A 19,620-nucleotide genomic window follows, 5' to 3' on the forward strand; every position below is an offset into this window, starting at 1 on the left:
AACAAAAATCTGCGTCGCACGAGGGAATGGAAACCTTCAGTCTTTCATAAACACTGACGTCGCGCTATTCTTTACAGTGTAACTAAAACTAAAACTAGCCCCAAATGCGCCAATATAAGATTCGGCTTTCGGTCATTATTATCAGACTTAAGTTAAAATGGAATTAAATTCCCAAGCTTTTCGTAATACTTGAGAACGTGTATAGTTATGAAACACGGCAATAGTCGTTAGTATTCCTGCTGGTGTGCTTTTGATCCGAAGAAACTAACAGAGTCTATAGTGTTAATTACTTTGCTAATTTTAGTTGACATGGGTTTACATTAAGTCACTTACTCGACACGCATATTTTAATGACATTTCCTGCTCTTTCTACACATTCAAGCCAGAAGTGCACACAAACAGCCCGCTTATATCCTAATAAGAGCTGCATTCTATGGTAATGTTTTACCTTATTTAAATTTTATTTAATTAAAAATACGGAATGTCATTGTTCTTGATTCTTCATAGATGTCTGACAAAGCGAAACGGAATTGGCTCTCCACTACGTGACAAGTGCGGGGCTGTTTCTAACCGCCTTCCCTAGGGGCTGTACCCCATTAAACCATTAAAACTGAACGCTGCGATTGGCTAATATTTGTCAATTTATTTTATTTAAAAACAACAGCCAGATAACATATTTTAAAATACGGTTCTGAGTCTTTTCATAATGTAAAGCGCAAATATCTGCCGTTCCAGAATATGCGGAGGTATATTCATGCACGGGCTTTACTGGGCTGGAGCGCAGGGGCCTCGGCTTGTACCGTCGCCGCTATGACAATTAGGCAAACGGCCCGAGGCCTCTGGGAACAGTATGTAACTTGGTGGTTTTTAATTGGTATCATTAACCTCTTTTAAGTTATTTTACCTCCTTTCTTCAACTATCAGAATTAATATATTATTCTTTTAAATATGAAAAATATTTTGTAAATCCTGCGTTGGGCTGGCCCCCCCGTCCTGCGTAGCTTCTGGGATAGGCTCCGGACCCCCGCGACCCAGAAGGATAAGAGGTTTGGAACATGGATGGATGGATTTTGTAAGTCTTGTTTGAATCTTTTTTTCTTATTTCCGTGTATAACAATAGATCTACAAATATAAAGCCCCAGAAATGTACTGCTTTGATATTTGCATTTAATGGCTGCAAAATAGAACTTAACTATAATATAACAAGAAAGCCAGAAGTAGAGGGCAGTGGTACAGTATTGTCAACTTTGGTCAGCTGGCTGGCAGGAGATCTTCAGTTGGAGACTGAAGTCTGCACACTCATTTACAAGAATGTAACAGTTTTATTACCTTGTAGTTAGTTTGTATGGTTTACAGACTACCCCAGTGCTTTGGATGTAGCTAATTTTAGTATTATAATGGAATAATATAAATTTGCTGTAAGATTTCATGCCTGTGCGTGACAGTCAGAAAGCGTGAGTGTCACACCAGATGTGTGAGAGCCAGCAATCCTGGTGACAGGAATCTTAATTCTGCTTATGGAGATTTGTTTTGTTTTTTTCCTTTCCTGATACATGTATAAGTGACTGTGACCTCTGGACAGAATCGTGTCTTTGCCCCCCCCCTACCCCCACCGTGGTTCATTCCTTTGAAATAACTGCTGCAGCATGAATCAACCCCCCTCCCCCCAATGCCCTGCACATCACATGATCTTGTGACATCACTTGTCTAGTGACGGGAGATTTCCTGGTCTTACATGGCCGATACAAGGAATGCTATTTATTTTAGCGGAACATCCTGCAAGGTCAACATGGTGGCAAAGAAAATAATTATGTAATGGAGGCAGAACTATAAATGCAAACAAGACAAACCCAAGTAGCAGGCAGAGCTGGTGATTCACTAGGCATGTAGCTGATCCTACACTGTACTGTGGGAAATACATACACAGGTGGGTTCTGTTTGGAGGTGAGTCGAGAGGTTGGAGTCAAGTGACTGAAGAACCAGGCTTGATTCCTATGCAAGGAATGCACTTCTGCATGTCTTTATATGTGTTAATCGGGCAGGTTCCTTAGCAAACTTGAATTGTGCCTCAAAATACATAAAAGATCAGTAAAAAATATTAATGTAAACTTCCTACCTGTAACCCATAGACCAGAGATGTCAAACTCCAATCCTGGCATGGCAGAGCCCAGTGTAGCTTAGTTCTTTACCTGTTTCCACCGTGAGGGATGTTATGGTGTTCTAACATTTTACAACGCTAAACCCATCTGTGCAGGGCAGATGCATGTGTACATGTGTAAATTCCCCAGTGTGACTTAGAAAAGTACTGCATTGCAATGGTCCATAGGGTTTGCCTGTGTGACAATGTGTGCTTGCATGAGGATAAGTAGCTGTTACAAGATGGATAAGACAATTTCAAATAATTCCTTCTCTTTTTGTGGATAGTTTTAATTTATCCTGCAATTACAGAGGCATAACAGGTTTTATTTTGTCTTACAGACTTCTCGGTTGTGACCATATCAGGTGATTCACTATTAAAGAAAAGGCACTACATTACAGAAGCAGGATGACTGACATCACAGCACCAAGGTAACAGGTGCACTGTAACCTGAAGGCATACACTGCTGACACACTTCCCATAAAGGTACAGGGCACTATGTCAGTGCAGAATGCATTATATTTCAGACTTACATCCTGACAGCCCTGAACTCTCCATTGATTTTTGTTTTTTAGCCAATGCTTATACACATATGTGTCAAGCTTTAAGACCTGCATTTATATTTTAATGATTGCTGGTTTAAATTCAAATATATGCTCTATTGCTGTAATATGAACCAAAGTCACAGTAAAACTAGATGCAAATTTTAATATAATTATTTTATATAATAATATAGAGTCATTAATTGGAAGGCATAAGCAGTGAGGGTCTATATCATCAGTAGCTGGAGTGGGGATGAATAGGTGGGGTGGGGGTGAGCGGATGGGGTGGGGGTGAGCGGATGGGGTGGGGATAAGTCGTTAGAATGGGGATGTGCAGATGGTGTGGGATGAGTAGATGGAGTGGGGATGAGTAGATGGAGTGGGGATGAGTAGATGGAGTGGGGGTGATTAGATGGAGTGGGGATGATTAGATGGAGTGGGGGTGATTAGATGGAGTGGGGGTGAGTAGGTGAAGTGGGGATGATTAGATGGAGTGGGGATGAGTAGATGGAGTGGGGATGAGTAGATGGCCACCTACTGATGCTTCTCAGCCTCCCAGGCTGAACTCGGCTGTCCGGCCGCGTTGCTGAAGGACATGAGCCTAAGCTGCCAGGCTGGGGCCCTTGATGGGTCTCATGTTTTATTTGGGAGAGCAGGGCCCATTGTCCCACAGGCCACCTTGCACCGCACTCATCCCTCCGCGCGGCTCGCTGGAGACGTCTGGTCGGATCAGCGTCACTCCTCCCTAAAGCACTTTATGCTGTCTGCCCATGCCCTCCATGCTGGAGTGAATCATTCATTTTTAAACATGGGGAAACGTTCACCTCTTCAGCCTGTGAAGGCATGCGATCACCTCGCCAAATCAGACAGAGTGTTGAATGAAACCCACAGCCTTTTCAAAAAGGTATGTGATTAATTGTAACATTCTCTAACTCATGGAACAATACAGCACACTTTCCTGTCATGCAATTATTTCTGAAACTGGGCTGGCGGTGGGATACCTCTGTTTGTAAGGACTAATAACTCACTCGTGAAAAGCAGTCAAACCCACAGCCCTGCATACATGCTTGGCACGGCAGTCACCTTACAGCACCAGCATTAATTAAGCATGGCCTGGCTACATCATGTGTAGTTTTTTATAAATTGGGAAGAAAAGGGGGGTTAGGAATGCATTCCTTATCTTTCATTATGAATTTGCCGTTACTGAGGCCAATTTCCCACGCATGCAGAGAGCAAAAAGGAAACATATACCTCACAAAGATTGTAATTCTGTTTTAGACAAAATAATTTTATCATTTGGATCAGTTATTTTGTTATGTTACGTTTAGTAGTGAAACTGCACCATAAGCTGTGTTAGTCTTATTTTAAATGATGATATCCTAATTAATTTTGAGTTATTTAAAAAGATTTCTCGCATCACATCTTTTCACAATGTGACTGCTGCTAATGTGTCCATTGCAATGTTGCGATATATACATCGCAACCCCCCCGGCCAATTTGGCCCCCCCAATGTCAAAATCCTTCCGCGCCACTGATTGCATTAGCTATTTAACATATTTATTCCATCCGCCTTCCTGACACATATTCAAAACAAGTTTGCAGACCCTGTAAATGACTTTACTGCATCTTTATTAAAGATGAATTGGGACAAACACTTGACTTTTTTTCTTTCATCATCCCAGTTTTCTCAGCAGTGGAAGCTGTAACTCTCCAGATGTCAGCAGAAACACACACAGAGGGAAAGCTGGGGGTAGCGCCCCCCCCATGCCTCTTTAAAATGGCACTGAGCTCCATATGGATGACCGTAAACTATTTGATTTCTAAAGCTTTCCTCCTCAGAAAATGTGATAGATGAGACACTAATACTTGTGTATAGAAAGACTATCTTTACATTCAGGGAGAAGTTATGCATTTAAAAACAATGGTGGGTCATTCTTGTGTTATAAAGAAAACTTGTTTCCTTTAAATGGGCCTGAAATCATACCACTCTCAGTACAAAAGTAAAAATATAAACTTATATAGTCAGACTGATGGGATGACAGTTTCACAAGATTGTCGGGCACGTTACAGCATGTCTGGTGGGACACAAGGCCCGAAGCACAAACCCATTCAGTACATCTCAGCCCTGGGGGAGTCCGATCTATAAGGAGCGAGAGCACAAAGGGGTCAAGAGAAAAAGCAAACAGGCAAAGTGAACAGCTTTCTGCTGGCAGCCAGCCTGCCTGACTGTCACATCACTGATGGTGGTAACATATGTGTGGCATGCTATGCTAAATAAAGACGTGTGTGAATCTGCTGGTGGGAACCTGGGTATGTACACCTGGGTATGATGATGCCCTTAACATGCAGACCTCCTGCTGATGATGCTCATAACATTCAGACCTCCTGCTGATGATGCCCTTAACATGCAGACCGCCTGCTGATGATGCCCTTAACATGCAGACCGCCTGCTGATGATGCCCATAACATGCAGACCTCCTGCTGATGATGCCCTTAACATGCAGACCGCCTGCTGATGATGCCCATAACATGCAGACCTCCTGCTGATGATGCTCATAACATGCAGACATCCTGCTGATGATGCTCATAACATGCAGACCTCCTGCTGATGATGCCCTTAACATGCAGACCGCCTGCTGATGATGCTCATAACATGCAGACCGCCTGCTGATGATGCCCTTAACATGCAGAGCGCCTGCTGATGATGCTCATAACATGTAGACCTCCTGCTGATGATGCTCATAACATGCAGACCGCCTGCTGATGATGCTCATAACATGCAGACCTCCTGCTGATGATCCCCTTAACATGCAGACCGCCTGCTGATGATGCCCTTAACATGCAGACCGCCTGCTGATGATGCTCATAACATGCAGACCGCCTGCTGATGATGCCCTTAACATGCAGACCGCCTGCTGATGATGCCCATAACAAGCGGACCGCCTGCTGATGATGCCATTAACATGCAGACCGCCTGCTGGAGGCTGATGCTGGGTAAATTGCTGCTCAGTACTGCATACAGCCTATTACTCCATGTTGTCAGCATCATGGCAAATACTGTGCTGCAGACATCCTCCCTTTCCACATCCAACATTGATGTTAACCCATATTATTTACAGTTCCATTATCGAAAAACTACCATATTAAGATATATACTTACAAAAAACTAAATATTCACACTTACAGTTTAAGGTTTACATTTCCATGTCATGGAGTCTGACTGAATTATTTATGTACATACATCCTTCATAGGTACTCATCCAGTAGAAGGTGACAGTGAGTCTGGATCCTGTGCCAGGAAGCAAGGGGACTAATACAAGGTACAACTAATTGCAGTTGTTGGGACCATGGAATTAAACCTGTGAAGCCATGTAAACATAGTAAGAATGTGAAAACTCCATGGCAGGGTGATAGCCAAGAGACAGGTGGCAGATAGTCGGTAGATGATAACTGGGAGATAGCAGGGAGACAGACAGGAGATAGCCAGGAGATGATAGCTGGGAGATAGCAGGGAGACAGACAGGAGATGATAGCAGGGAGACAGACAGGAGATAGCCAGGAGATGATAGCAGGGAGACAGACAGGAGATAGCCAGGAGATGATAGCAGGGAGACAGACAGGAGATAGCCAGGAGATGATAGCAGGGAGACAGACAGGAGATAGCCAGGAGATGATAGCAGGGAGACAGACAGGAGATAGCCAGGAGATGATAGCTGGGAGATGATAGCTGGAAGATGATAGCTGGAAGATAGCCATGCGATAGCCGGGATATAGCTAGGAGATGATAGCTGGGAGATGATAGCTGGGAGATAGCCATGCGATAGCCGGGATATAGCTAGGAGATGATAGCTGGGAGATGATAGCTGGAAGATAGCCATGCGATAGCCGGGATATAGCTAGGAGATGATAGCTGGGAGATAACTGTGAGCAGGAATTGCTGGAGGTCCAAGTTATGTTGCTACCTACTAACCCACAAAGCCACCTGTTCTAAATTACAATAAATATACAATAAATAAATATTCCTGCTGCAGGAATATTAAAAGTGCATTAGATAAATACCAGAGCAACCAATGTTATTGAAACAATTCTGTTTTGCTTGGCAGAAAGATTTTTCCCTATTGCAGATCCTGACAGGTACTGATGAAATAGCAGGACACCTCATAAAAAATTCATAAAACATATAACAGCACCATGAACTGACAGAAAATACTCGAGTTGTTATAAACACTGGATCATAATAGCTTGCATGTTGTTTCAACAGTGGAACTTATTCGAATATGTGTCAAAACTAGTGTCCGATGTCCAACAGCTGTGACCTGGGCACCAAATCAGGCACCTGTAATGTCATTCAGGTCATTGTTAACAGTATTTATTTATTTGGCTTCAGCTAACTGTTGCCTAGACAGCAGTGAGTGTCTTGCAGGTTTAGAGCTACTGTAAGTTACCTTGACAAGAAGATAAAGTGCCTTTCAGAATGACACCGGATGCAACTTGCATACTGTACTGCCTCAGATGAGAACTGCATACTGTACTGCCTCAGATGAGAACTGCATACTGTACTGCCTCAGATGAGAACTGCATACTGTACTGCCTCTGATGAGAACTGCATAAGGAGAGGCATGGCCCCCAAGTACCAAATCAATAAGTAGCAGCCAAAACATCTCTAACAAAAACCCTCTGGCCAGTCTCTCTGAATCCCTGCAATTCCTCTCTTTTATGGACTGATTAACCATCTTGATTTTATTTTCTTCTACAGAATAGTTTGAAAGTATTTCGTACTTGGTTTATGTTGAAAACTGTCGAACAGCTTCAGTTTCGATAATCTGTAGTATAATGTATAATGTTCCCTTATGTTTATGTCATTAAATCCATTAAAATGATGATAAACTTGTGATTAATGTAGCTAATCTCCAAGCCTAGTAACACATTGTAACCAGTGCCCATCAATCAAACATCCTGATGTTTGCCACATCTTATCCTTTTCAATGAGCTTTTAGATGGTTAGGTAATGTCTTTAGGCTTGTGCTAGCAGTTTACAGTTTATTTTATTTTACTTCTTTTACAAGCCTTGCTTTGCCATTAAATGCTGCCAAGGTTGCTCTTCCACAGCCCAGAGACACATGATGCTCGCTGGGGCTCTCTGCTCTGACGGGGAATTCCTGCAGGCCCCTCCCCTGGTCTCATCAAGACCATAAATCAGGGGCCCACAGTCCAAACACATTCTCTCTATTTAGATCATTCACACTCAGCGTTGTAGCAGAACATTCGTGGCTCTTGACAAATGGAAAATAGCAGGACACCGCCGGTGACGGTTCACAGACCTGCTTTGTCTCAGAAGGAACAGACCTTCACTCCAGAGTGATTCTACTTCCTGCCTGCAGTTTTTCTGCAGGAAGTGTTCACACCTGTTTTAACAATAATGAAAGGTTATTGATCTCTGTGGGGAAATCCTCTTTTCACATTCCCCATCTTGCTCTCCCTGACATTCATGTAGGTGAGATCAAGTTTGGCAGCACAGGGCAGCCGCCTGCAGCAGCGCCAGTGGAGCTGGGGGTTAGGGGCCTCACTCAAGGGCCCACAGATGCGACTGTTCTGCTGAAGCCAGGCGCAAACCAGCAACCTTCCTACCATAAGTCCAAAGACTTATCCCATTGAGCCACACACTGGCCCAATATGGTGTTTTAGACTATAGAGGGATATCACTGCACAATTCATTTGTATATTTTATATTTTCAGATTGTTTGCCTGAAATGACTGAAGAACGCCTAGAATTTGACACATGCTCTCTTGGTAACCTGCATTTCCTTTTAAAACACAAAATGAACAGAAGTGTTGCTCCATCCATCCATCCATCCATCTTAACCTCATGGACCTACTTCATTTTTTTTAATTTCCATAAAAGTAAACATTCACATATGATCTGAGCTCCAGTCCTTATCTAAGTTGATTTGTGTTTCTTTCATTATTAATTCCAGACGACAAATGAAATGGTCCAGAAACAAGGAATTTAGGAACATTTATTTTTAGACAATGTCAACAGTGCTTCCACATAGAGGATGCTATAGGTTGTGAGAAGTTGCCCCCATGGCAGAGTTACACAGCCACCAAAGAATCAACACAGGCAGGTTCTGTTGAAATAGATTCCTGGCGAGGGTATGACACATTGGGGACTGGCTGCGAGGTGTATCCCCCCCAATGGACAACAACACAGACAATGGGTCCATCACAGAACTGGTTCTATGACAAATCCATAGCATCTCTATTTAGGTCTTTGTAAGTCATCAGCTGAACTAACACTGCAGAGCCAGTCAGCAGAACTAATGTCATAAAAAATGAAAGGTTTGGGTAAACGGCATTGGCTGGGGAGCGGGTGCACTGGTATCGGAGGATGGAAGGCATGTTAGTGGCCTGGGAAATGGACAGCCCAGTCTTTTTTTTGGGGGGGGGGGGGGTGTTCTCCATTTTTATTCATTTATAGATCCTTTCACTAATGCATGTTGGTGGTTTTAAGTCTTGAAAGCAAAAAGAAGGCAGCATAAAATGCACTTTCCCATTTGAATGACTTGGAAAAGATGAGAGATTCATGCTCAGAATTGTTAGTTAATGTTTATGTTGTGTTATAGTTTATTGTTTATTTACTACCCCCTTTAAAACCCGAGGCAACTCTTAAATGTGCACATTCATCAAATGTTTCATATAAACAGTTTGTAGCTTTGATTTGGTTATTCTGCTGACTTGTTCTGTCACAGGACACATACTCCAGTGTGGTCCAATACAGTACTGCAACAATGGTTGTTATTTTTGCATTATTAACAGTGGTGGGAAAAGTACTCAATTTTCATACTTAAATTAAAGTACAGATACCACACCAAAATGTTGTTAAACTTAAAGTTATCCAGCGAAATACTGCTTAAGTTAAAATAAAAAGTATCTGGTTTTAAAAGTACTTAAGTATAAAAAGTATAAATTACTACACATTCAAATCTGTTGATGCTACAAAAAGCAGCCTATCCTTTTAAATTCACTCAAGACAGGATACAATACAGCACTGTAAGTTACAATACGGAAATCTGAGTCACAAGAAGATAACTGGATATTTTAAGATGTTTGTATGTAGCTTGGTCACAGTCGGAGGCCACTGCAGTGCCAGTCGTGATGTCTGCCTATAGCACGAGGCCTGTATGAAATGACGGTATTATGGGTAATCGACCACATCAGACTAGCAGCTCTGTGTCGGTATCTGACAACGACTAAACTGGGATTATCTCCTTTGTCGGTGAGGTAGGCTCAGGCTGCACACAAAGCAAGATAACAGAAAGATTTATAAGAGATTTATAAATTTGGCTTTCAGCTCAGCCGTCTAGTTTATGTTTCTCACACCCCCGACAATTTCTTCAACACTACAATACTTTCTAAGGGTATACAGTGTTAATCACTACTTTAGACGTAACCCTTTGACCTTTTTTCCAGTTTTATTATTTTTTTTTTACTGTGTAACAGATCTACTGGAAAATAAAGTACAATTCCTGAAATTAATAATAAAACTACTGTTAAGAAACTTAAGTGCAATTTCAAACAAAAAAAAAGTAATGGAGTAAATTTACTGCATTACTTTCCTCCCCTGATCGCTAGTAATGTGGTTAAACATGCACTGGTTTCCCTACCTGCCTTTAGCACAGATATCGGTGACGTCAGCCTCCAAAATGAAGACTGAAGCTGTTCGCTGTCTCTCTGCAAGCAGGAGTGTCAGTCTGCAGCAGAACAGAAACATTTCATTTCCCTCCCCTTGAGGACCCAATGACCCTATTTCCCAGGCAACAGGAGCTAGGGTAACTGAATGCGTAACATGTTGCCAAATCTCCCCTTTATTGGCAATACCCCCCACCCCCCACCCCACCATTTCCATTCACACAAAATCCGTCACACGCTGACGGAAAACACATCAACAGCAGAATCTCACAAAGGGGGAGATCTGCAGAAATTAATCTCCTAAAATTAACAGGCAAACTGGTAAATGTATGAGTCTGCACGCCGTTACAGAGGGACCTGCACTCAATGGGGGAGTGGAACATTCCTTAATCACTGCCTGAATCAGGCCCCCCTCCCCCCATGGGCCTGACGCATAGCTCCGCAGCCCTTCGCGTCTAATCAGCCCAGATGCCTCTGAGACCTACTTAACGGGATAAATCTTTCATGGGCACCTTCCCCTTGACTGGCCACTGCCACTCCGGCTTTGCCCGCTGTCACCCTCCACAGTGAGCCTACGTCTGCATAATTTAGGGTCCGCCCACTTGCTCCTCTCGTCTACAATGTAACTGGTTCAGAGCTGGCTGTGTGCCTACAATGATGCTGACATCTCCCGATTGAGAGAAAGGCCACGGATAACGTTTATTACGTCATCCATAAGCTTCAGCTTGGTCCGTTTTTCACTGAGGAACATCTATCCACTAACTAGTATCCATCACTCTATACATTTTCTTTTACCTGTTTTGCTTAATTTAATCGTTTTAATAATATTAAATTGAAAATTGTCGCAATATTCAGAAAATTTGCTAAAATTTGTTTGCACCCACTGATGACCTATTAAGGGTGGCTTACATGACAGTTTGCAATAATGATTATATAACTGCATTTTTAAATTAATTTTAAGGATACCATAGTTTTCAGGAAAATTTAGGAAAAGTGGTTAATCTGGAGAGCATTTCAAAATAACTGATGCTGGTTTACAATGGGGAAAATATCAGAATGAATATCCACAGTAATGTGAATTCATTTTGTTTATTATCTAATTTATTACCATATATCACTTTGTTTTTCAGTTCAAGGGAACCATGAACATTATTTTTTCAGGCCCCTGCTCAGCATTCTGGGGGTGTTTTACGTTAGAGAGAAATATGGATGACAGAGAGAAGATGTAAGAAGTTTAATTCATCAGATTACTGGAAATCACGGAATTGTATCCACTGTGAATGTTCTTGCACTTTTGTCAACAACATGTATAGAAAAATCAGGCATAAAAATGCAAAAAAATGAGTGCAAAAGTCTACCTATCAATAATATAAAAATGAAGCCAGTGAAGGGGATCATTCCTTGTCTTCAGATATTTGTGTTGTTCTTTAAAACTGAACGTTGATGGATTTCCCTGGCAAGTTCTGCATTGAACGTCATATTGGCCACTGGTTACCTTTAGAAATAAGCCCTTGTTTGGAGGTCTTCCACCATGTATTAAACGAAAAGTCATGTCCTAAGAAGAAATAAACAATCAAAGCATTTTAAGAAGACGAATCACAGGTATTCCCCTTGATTAATACCACATATGAACTATACGCCTTTCTTTGACTGAAACACGCACTTTCCCTGAAGTTAGGTGAGAGAGTCCCTGTGCTCTTCCAGCACACTCCTCTCTCGGTTATCGCTGAGGTCATCAGCCAGCTACAGACAAATCAACATCCAATTCTTCAAAGTCGTGGAGATGAATGACAAATATCCTAGAGTGCATTTTCCTCTGAAAGTGCGGTCAGGACCTTGAGCAGGTCACAACAAGGTCACCTGGGGGGGGGGTTTCCAAACTTCTGGGATATCAGCAGAAAAACACAGGACCTTGCTTAGGGAATAATGCTGAAGAGCTGTCTCATTCCTCCAGTGTGTTATTATTACCCTGTGGGACAACAAGCACTCCCTCCCGACTGAACACAGCTCTTTTTAAATGTTTAAGGGAGAGGCAACTGGTTACATTGGTCCTATACTTAAACTGACAACCATTAATGCAGGTCTGTTAGGTTTATCAGCAGTTCGGGTAACAGGGAATTTCCGGCAGACCTGATATTCACAGGAAGCCAGGAGAAGGCGAGCTGGGATCTGGGCATTAATGCTCATCATTCTGCTAGTTCACAGCTGATATTCCCTCTGTAACTGCTGATCAGCACATTTAATAAGTCAATAGAGGCGTATTTAAAAGCAGTGCCATTCAGAGACTTTTTGGGGGAGGTGGGGGATTGCAGGGGGAGGGGGTCACTCTCAGAAAATTTTGCATGAGGGACAGAGTCAGACGCTCTGAAATGGGGCCCTATAATGCGGGGCCCCTCATCACTGCCCTCCTCTGCACATGCATGTCTTATAGCAATTGAATCACAAACGTGCAAACGTGCATACCCCTATTCCACTTTGAGGATTAAAGGTCCAGTTGTGTAACATTTATATTTTGCCTCAGTATATTATATACATACAAATTTTATTAAAATACAAACGCAGAAATATTTACACTCAGTGGCCAATTTATTAGGCACACCTAGCTAGTACTGGCTAGGACCCACTTTTGCCATCAGAATTGCTTCAAAGGTAGAGGAGCTGTGTGTCTGAAGAAGCCATTCAGTACACCATAGTTACTTTGTGACCCTCCTGTTACCTTTAACAAGTCCAGCCATCCACCTTTAACCTCTCTAATTGTACTCCCCGGAATACATTACAGCAGGATTCCCCAATTCCGGTCCTGGAGGGTCAGCCTGCAACACAATTTACAGGTTTTGCTACTCAAACATACCTACTAAACCTGGCAATTAGCTGGTGAGCTGAATAATGTGTGTTTCAGTAGGGTATAGAGTCCCCTGTGAGGTAGGGGCTACTTGTATACCGTGTACTTGTATACCATTCGTAATATCTGGAACACTGTTTTGAGGACATTGGCAGCACTTTGTATTCATGTAGGATACTCTGAAGATCAGACTCATAAAAAACAGCTCTAGAAATATCACTAGAAATAAGATTACTAAAACTTAATTAAAAATATATAAAAACTAAACAGAAATACGCCATTAAAACAAAAACTACACTAAAAAATAACTAAAACATAACTGGTTTTAACATAAAAATTGAAAATAATATACATAAAAATGAATTTTAAACTTAAAAATAAACTTAAAGTAAAAATAAAAGCAATTTAAAAATCAAAACTGTAAAAGCTACGATTCTGGATGGCACTTTTTTTTATGGTTTAGGTTTACTCACAGGAGCACTTTCACACACTTCTACATATCATCACATGGTATATGTCCTATCACATAGTACTACATATCATTACATGCTATATATCCTACCACATAGTTATACATATCATCACATGGTACTACATCCTATTACATAGTTCTACATATCATCACATGGTACATGTCCTATCACACAGTGGGTGCATTCGACTTGGGCTTAGGTCTGTCTGCAGCTGACGTGACGTGGAGTGAGATCTGCTGGCGGCTGCAGGGGTGGAGTATTACCTGACTGCAGTCAAGTCGGACAACTTCTACTCCTCATAATGTGTGAGACCTGACTGCAATGGCAGCACTGCCAGAAGGGTGTAGATAAATCTATACAAATATCACCTGCATGCACATTAAATTTACAATAAGCAACTCCTGATCCAAACTGTTAGCAGTGAAAAAAAACTTTTGTGTATAGTGGCCCTGTGTAAAAAGATAGCTGCCAGGAAAAAGATCAAATACATGTATTTCAAGGAATCAAAGTTTTTATTGTCATGTACTCACGTGTACTATGAAAGCATTTATGTCATTTATCTAAACTTTATTTTACCAGGTAAATTAACTGAAAACCAGTTCTCACTGCTTTACGTATTTTTCGGGAGAAATAGTAAATAACGCATCGGAACTGCCTGGGATTCAAACGTGATGCGTGTAACTAAATTCTTTAGCCAATAAGGGCAAAGTTGTGCCGTCATGGAGGCGGTTCCAGTTTGTGCAGCCGGCTGAGAGGTGCTGCATGATCTGTCTTAAGTCATCTTGCTTTTGCGAGGGTTTTTTACCTTGTGACATGGAGACAAATGGTCACGTTTTGCAGTGCCGGCTGAAGTCGGACAAAAAAATCTAACCATGATGCATTGCGTCAGGACCAGAATGCATTGCTTTAAGCCAGCCCTGTAAGCGGCTGCATGAAGTCAAATGCACCCAGTACTATGTATCATCACATGGTATAAGTCCTGTCACACAGTACTATATTTTATCACATGGTACTATGTTCTATCACATGGTACTATGTCCTAGCACATAGTACGGTGTATCATCACATGGTATATGTCCTATCACATAGTACGGCGTATCATCACATGGTATATGTCCATCCACAACAAAAACTGTGACACTTTTAGTGATCCCTGTGGGGAAATTCTCCTTTTGCCTATCCCATCTGGCTCTCTCTGACACACAGACACATAAGCTTGGCAGCAAAACTGGTCCATAATCAACACTACTGAGATCCAGAACACGTCCAGCAAAAATCTCCTGGAAAATAAAACAGACACACTCGACACCAACCTGGAAGGCAGATGCAAAGCATAGTGTTCTAAAAGTAAGATCCTCTAAACAAATGTCCTGACTGAGGGGACAGGGACGGGGAACCTGGCTGGATGAACGACTGCCAGGCCCAAAACTACAGAAAAGGACCCTGACCAGCTGGCAGAGTCAAAACAGCAGCACTGCTTGCAGATTCATACATATAGAACATGCGCCACCTAGAGGTCAGCCCAGGTGTTTCATTGAAAATCTTCCCAAATTCTTACCTAAGGAACCCTGACTTTTTTATAGCAACATAAATTCCCTGGAGGATATGTATGATCGTATTTTAAAAAAATCATAATATTTAAACAATGATAATATTTACATTAAAAAGATGTTCCAGTTATATTTATCAGACAAGAAGGAAATGTGGGAAATGCTGACTTCACTGGAAGATTGCCTCACCTATGTATTTTCTGGCCAAAAGGAGTCATTTTCAGTGACACTGTGCCAAACAGAGCAGCCCATGTTCAGATAATACGCTCAAAGGCCAAAGCAGCTCTTTTTCATATGCTGAGCTTTGCTTCTTGGTGCATTCCTCTGTTGGGAATGAGAACAGCAGAACGGGCAGCTGCTCGACCAACCGTGCTACAAAGCTGAACTACTCCCAGCTCACTGATTCCTGAGGAAGGCTATGAAGATGTCCTCCTGGAACCTTCACTGCAGACCTGACTCTACAGACCTCACGCTTAGATGTCCTTCAGTTACCTCCTCTGCACACCTCACGCCAAGAAGTTCTCCAAGAACCTCTGCTGCAGACCTGACTCTGCAGACCCCACGCCTGGATGTCCTTCAGGAACCTCCACTGCAGACCCACCTCTGCAGACCTCACGCCTAGATGTTCTCCGGGAACCTCTGCTGCAGACCCGACTCTGCAGACCTCACGCCTGGATATCCTTCAGGAACCACTGCTGCAGACCCGACTCTGCAGACCTCACGCCTAGATGTTTTGCAGACCCCACTCTGTTGGCTATTCTTCTCCGCAAAAAAGAGTGCAGGAAATGAGTGGATTCATGCCCCCCAGCCCCAGCTAGGCCCTGTCTCCTGTTTGGATAAGTAAGTGGACACGTCAGCTGTGTGCTGATGTATCTCACCTGCCTTAAGCTCCCAGTCTCCTTTGGCAGTTTTCTGGTACCTTCCAGGGCTGTGTTTAGGTCACAACTGATTGGACCGTGCCCCCTTTCAGATACACCACCGGCAAGACAAACAGCTGTCTTACGTCACTCCAGGCAGTTGCTGAACCTGCAGCCGCTGCAGCTGTGCGGGTGCTGACCTTTGTTCACCTTCTAATGGTTTAGGCACCTTATTACACATTATGCTAAACTCATGGGCTTGTTTTTATTTAATGAGAAATTTTTACAATACAATGACTCTGATTGTCTCATGTCCTTGATGTCTGAAACGTCATATGCCCTATTTACTAAGACAAAAACATATAAATATTTATATTACCTATAATGGTTAGATGCAGGGGTGGCATAGTGGCGCGGCGGTCTGCACTGTTATCCCACCCTTCTGGGCCCAGGGTTCGAGTGTCTGCCATGTCTACATGTGTGTGGAGTTGCATGTCCTCCTCATGTCATCGTAGGGTTTCCTCTGGTTTTCCCCCACAGTCCAAAAACATGCCATATTGCCCAATGGTGTGTGAGTGTGCCCTGCGATGGGGGTGTACCCCATCCTGGGCTGTTCCCTGTCTTGTGCCCAGAGGCTTTGGGACACCCCCCCCCCCAAAAGGACAAGCAGTTACATCCATCCATCCACTTGTGATATTTAGGGTCTCGGGGGGAGGGGGGGATATTTTCCATATTTTCAGTAAAACCATTGCCTATTTTGTCTTACATTAGTCTTTGAAAATAACAGATCAGTATTGATTCATCATATTTCTCTTTAAATGCTGAATTAAAATTGTACGTATGTTTCCTATTCAATCTGCTTGAGAATTAAGGACGTAATGTTATACTTCTAACGCTACTAAAAGATTAGGAGCTCAACAGAGACATCTAGCGTAAAAAAGGGATATCAACCCTTTACAGTACATACTCCTTAAAGGGAGTAAGAAAAGACCGACTGGATCATAATTAACTGTCACCAGTAACATTTAAATTTCTTATATTTTTGTTAATTTTTTTACATAAAATCATATGTTCAAAATCAACGTGTAATTTTGTAATTAATTCATGGCACTAAGTTATAAAGACGGATGACTGGATTCATTAATGGTCCATGTACTACGAAAATCAAACAGCAGGTGGCACTCATAAAAGATTTGAAAAAGATCCCATATCATTGGCTTGTACTGTTGTAAACAATAATAAATGAAACGCTGCGATCCTGGGTTATTCCATGCCTTACACCTGAGCTTCCAGGAGTCTCTACAGCAGGGGTGTCAAACTCCATTCCTGGGGGGCTGGAGCCCTGTGTAGCTTAGCTCTTTCCATATTCCACCACAAATTATTCGGCTTAAGAGCTGTGTGATAATTAGCACAAGGAGTTGAACCCAAGGGGAAACCCAAAAATGTGCAGGGCTCTGGCCCTCGAGGACTGGAGTCTGACACCCCTGCTCTACAGGATGGAGTAGGGGGCATATTGAAAGGTGGGTGCGTGGAAAGGTGACGTATGCTACATCGCAAGTGTGCCAAAAAGGCTGTTTTGATTGGCGGAAAATGCTGTCAGTATACGTTGTTGGGAGGTGATTCAAGGGGGTTTCAAGGGTTTTACCTGTCGCATGCAATGTGTACGATCAGAGCATAACCTGCAGTGAAATGCAAGGAGGACGACTCCAACATATAAACAAAGAGTGACAGCAGAAAGACATTTAAAGCAGTAATATTATAATACATAGATAGAATATAATTAAAGTTATACTGAAAAATAAACTGTTATACTGAAAGAAAAAAAGCAAAGGTTATACTGCAGAAAAAATAAATAGGCTGAGATGTGCAACACAGTTCGAATAAAATGTGAGGTGCAGAGATAGGAGGGGAGATGAATTAAAGTGTCAGTCTGATGGCCTGAGGGTAGAAGCTCCTCCTGAGCCTCTCAGATCTCACTGAGAGACAGCAGAAGCGCTTTACCAGCCTCAGCCTGGTGATACACTTGTTGTATGGGCTGCCAATAGCTACTGTGCCATTTTCAAATTCAATAATTTTGCTTGAGCTGTGCTTGGCCACACAGTCGTGCATGTTCAATGAGTACAGGCTCAGAACACAGTATGGGTGGCGACAATAGTGAGGGTGATGGCAGTTGGAGGGAAACCACCTGGGGCCTGATGTGGGAAAGCCTAGGACCCAGTCACAGAGAGGGGCATTCAGACCCCTGACCTTGAACTTGGAGAACAATGTAAGGGGGACTATGGCATTGAAAGCTGAGCTAAAATCTGCAAACAACAATATCACATAGTTCTCTCTTCCACTGACCAAATGGGTGAAATTGGTATACAGGACATAGGAGATGGCACAGTCGGAGGACCTATCTGGACGGTAGGAAAACTTTGCAGAAAGAAACCAGATACTTACCAAACATGTAGGTCAGGCAACGACTGTGATTACCAGATATCTATAATTAAATGCTTGTTTTTTATTTGTTCATAAGGCAAAATGCATTTCCTATGCTTGTTTAGACTTACCGCCATACTTCCAGACAGCGCAAAGGAAACCACGCAAGCGGTGTCACTCCAATGACGTATATTCACGCGACCTGCTATCACGTGACCGTAAGTGCCTCGGTCTGACAGCCATGTTGGAGAAGTCGAAGCTGTGCGGCTTTCGGCTGCAGAAGCCGGCTTGAGTCTCTCCTCCAGGGACGTATCGTTTATTCATCATTGCATATTTCTATATTGACAGTCGTATGAAATTCCCTTGCAACCATACATTTTTTAATATTCGGAACAGCGCTGTGCGGTGTTCATCCCGTATACCGGTTATAATTTTCCGTACTGTATGATTTTTTAATATACCGACATACCGGAGCATAGCTGAAACGACAGCTGTGATTGTGTGTATTATTGTAATAAAAATATTCTGAAATAGGAAAATAGTAGAAACCATGACGAGTCAAGTGCTGGGTATGACCTATGCGACGTAGTATTCTTAATTGTTTGACGTGCAGAATTTTATTTTGAAGAGATAATGGATTAGCCACAACATGTCAGCTTTTGGACCGCCGAACGCGTTATGTTTTAATTATTTATTTTGTGCAGTGGTCGAACCTTATCAGCCTTTAAACTGTTTGACGAGAAACTGGAGTACTTGAAGGAAACCCCACATTGTACTTAAAATGACAATAAAGCATCTTTATAACGACACAGAGAGAACATGTACACTTTACACCCATGGAGCGATGGCGGAGACTTGAACCCAGGTTCTACAGGTGTGAGGGACCACTGCTAACCACTGCGCCGTCCTGCTTCGCCCCATCCTTTTGTCTTCCATCTTTATACACCTTCTCGATTAAAAAGCATCATTGCATAACAGTATCATTTTAAAATCTCGGGTAAATTTTTTCATCTCGGTGTGACCACAAGCTATTTCGTTAGGCCTACAAGATAAATATTAAAGATCTCTCAGGTTTAATTCAGACATGGTTAATTATGCCATATTTCATT

At 42.4% G+C, this 19,620-nt stretch overlaps 2 long non-coding RNA genes across 3 annotated transcripts; one reads left to right on the forward strand and one right to left on the reverse strand.

The window, feature by feature from the left end:
- The first annotated feature begins 836 nt into the window (after positions 1 to 836).
- Positions 837 to 8,702, forward strand: LOC111840368 (uncharacterized). Its single transcript, XR_011993777.1, has 4 exons — positions 837 to 1,072; positions 2,479 to 2,568; positions 5,932 to 5,999; positions 8,174 to 8,702. It is a non-coding gene; the product is annotated as an uncharacterized lncRNA (long non-coding RNA).
- On the reverse strand, positions 8,677 to 18,673 carry LOC111840589 (uncharacterized). 2 transcript variants are annotated; one of them, XR_002837454.2, is made up of 3 exons: positions 18,643 to 18,673; positions 10,344 to 10,430; positions 8,677 to 9,856 (listed from the first exon to the last, which is right to left on the reverse strand). It is a non-coding gene; the product is annotated as an uncharacterized lncRNA (long non-coding RNA). The 2 variants fall into 2 exon arrangements; XR_002837455.2 differs by having other exon boundaries at positions 8,677 to 9,971; positions 18,643 to 18,672.
- Between the last annotated feature and the right edge of the window lie 947 nt (positions 18,674 to 19,620).

This window comes from Paramormyrops kingsleyae, chromosome 11 (genome assembly GCF_048594095.1).
Source record: "Paramormyrops kingsleyae isolate MSU_618 chromosome 11, PKINGS_0.4, whole genome shotgun sequence".
Taxonomy (NCBI): Eukaryota; Metazoa; Chordata; class Actinopteri; order Osteoglossiformes; family Mormyridae; genus Paramormyrops; species Paramormyrops kingsleyae.